Source organism: Monopterus albus, unplaced genomic scaffold (assembly GCF_001952655.1).
Source record: "Monopterus albus unplaced genomic scaffold, M_albus_1.0 scaffold305.1, whole genome shotgun sequence".
NCBI classification, from domain to species: domain Eukaryota; kingdom Metazoa; phylum Chordata; class Actinopteri; order Synbranchiformes; family Synbranchidae; genus Monopterus; species Monopterus albus.
In genome coordinates this window covers 845232-847787 of record NW_018128185.1, presented here as the reverse complement: position 1 = coordinate 847787, position 2556 = coordinate 845232, and the positions used below count along the sequence as shown (strand labels likewise).

Here is a 2556-nt window from a genome sequence, read left to right as displayed (position 1 = left end):
TGGCATAGTGTACAGAAACATCTGTGCTGAGTACAGGCTAGAAGTCCCAAAGTCAAAATGGGATACACCTCCAAAGGTGGCTGAGAATGACCAAGGTAAGATCCTGTGGGACAAACTGGTAATGGCCAACCAACCGGACATAGTAGTGGTGGACAAACAGAAGAAGAAGGCCGTAGTGATAGATGTAACAATCCCAAGCAACGTCAGGAAAAAGGAACACGAGAAGCTCGAGAAATACTAAGGGCTGAAAGAAGAGCTAGAAAAGATGTGGAAGGTGAAGGCACAAGTGCTCCCTGTGGTAATAGGGACATTGGGGGCTGTGACCCCCAAACTGGGAGAGTGGCTCCAACAGATCCCAGGAACAACATCTGAGATCTCTGTCCAGAAGAGTGCAGTGCTAGGAACAGCTAAGATACTGCGCAGGTCCCTCAAGCTCCCAGGCCTGTGGTAGAGGACCCTAGCTTGAAGGAAGGCATACAAGACCACCCCAAAGTGGGGGGCGATATATATATGTATATATACCACCTAAGCTGGACTGCACTGCTAATAACTACATACATTATCATCTGTTCATCCATGTTTCTGCCCAGTGAATTAGACCCTCATAAATCATCATCCTTCCTTCTCTTTGGTGCCAAGATCAATTAAGGATAAACATGCACACTGAGTCAGGACAGACGCTGCAGTGCAAGCCGCTGCGCATCTGGCTCAGTCTGTTTCCATGGAAACAAGCTACTCTCTCTGCAGCGATCCACTAACAACAAAAGAAAGAAATGGAGGGATGGGTGGAAGAGAAAGGTGAGAATGGAGCAGAGAAAATGGCAACATGTCTGTAATGAACTGCCAGAATACTGAAAATGTCAGGCACTGGGGAATTTTAGAAATAATGCTTCTCATGTCCAGGTGCAGTCTTAGTGCACCATCAGCATAAAGTGTATTTGCTAATTAGTTTGAGTTTCCTACCCACAACTCTGTCACTCTTTTTGGCCCTCCTTTCCTCCCAAGTGTCCTGGGCAAGACACTGAACCCCCAAGTTGCCCCCGATGGTTAGAGCCATTGGTGTGAGTTGGCGCCGCAGATGGCTGCCTTGGTTGTGTACCGGAAACAAATTCCTTGTGTGTGTAACATACTTGGCCAAATAAAGGTGATTATCCTTATCCTTTTGCCCTCCCTATCTTCCTCACCCCCTTCATTCATCACTTCGTGCTAATTTCTAACCTTTTAATTTTTCATCTCCCGCTATCCTTTCCTCCCTCTCATTCCTTCCTTCTTTCCTCCCTCCCTCCCTAAATCCCTTCCTCTCTCTCTTAACCCACTTTAAGATCAATTTATCATGGTGCAAACACTGTCTGATCAATAAGCTTGCCTGATAATGGAACCACTGATTCTGGCTTGAGGTTGAACAAATGATGGAAACAGCAGGATCAGGCTTTCAGCTGAGCAACGTTCGGTTGCAGAGACATGCTTCAATGGAAAAAAATGGAAAATAATTCATGCTAGGTTCTGGAGAAGATGCTCAAGATACTGAATATGACACTGATCTAAACGCAAAAGCCTAACACAAATTTTTACTTTGGGTGGGTAAGTGATGTATGTAAAAGATATTGTTTGGGGCGGGACCAGCTTAGGCGGCGGTGTGAAATTTTCAAATGATAGATGGCAGTGCAATGTAGCTTTCCTGTTCTTTATTTATTAATATTGTTTCTTAAATGTTGAAATAATGGCATGAATTACACAAATTCATTTACGATTTAAAAACAACCTCAGTAAATAAAAAAGCAAGTCATCTTAGCACAAATGTCATCACGATTCCCTCTTAATAGGCTTTTATCATGGCAGGTTTGGAATGAATGCTAGCTAACATTTGATTAAATCACTATTTCATATACATCCAGTCAACAAAAATAGAAAGATGTGTAACCATAACTGCGATAATTTAAAAGAGAGGGGACCACAGAGAGCAGGAGGTGTAACGGGCTGTTACTCAGCAGAGTAGCCAGCTGTGTGTGTAGCACAGACTCTTAAATCTTTTTCTGCTATCACACATTTTACATTATCAATATAGCTAATGATAGAGCAGCTGTTGCCAGTGGCTTATATTTACAGTAGGATGATTTATTCAAACTAAAAGGAAAGGATTTTGTAGAAGAGGTAAGCTTGCTAAATCAAATTACAAGTTGGAAGCTGTGGTGGTGACAGTGAAGTCACAGGACTGTGGTCCAGGCTTGCTGATAGCCTAACAATAGCTTTTTACTTACTAGTGATTGTATTTGGGCTTCAAAAATCATAAAATTGGTGTTCACTTGCCAAAATTATCTTGCTGAATAAAATGTGTTACCAACCCTTGTTTGTCAAATAGCTTTTTTTCTGTAATAATGTAAAAGCCTATGAAAAAATCCCATCAGCATGGGAATCAGGGCAATGCTAACATCCAGGCTGGCCTACAAAAATATGTCATCACTACAACAACCTATTTGAACAAACTTACTCAGTGTGTCAAACAGTTGCTTAATCTGAAGTGTGTGTTAGGTGCATCAGCCGGACAAGAGTCGTCTG

At 42.3% G+C, this 2556-nt stretch overlaps 1 protein-coding gene across 4 annotated transcripts in view; it reads right to left on the bottom strand.

The window, feature by feature from the left end:
* mtcl2 (microtubule crosslinking factor 2) overlaps positions 1-2556 on the bottom strand; it is an 85736-nt gene that overhangs the window by 34923 nt on the left and 48257 nt on the right. The window lies entirely within an intron of this gene.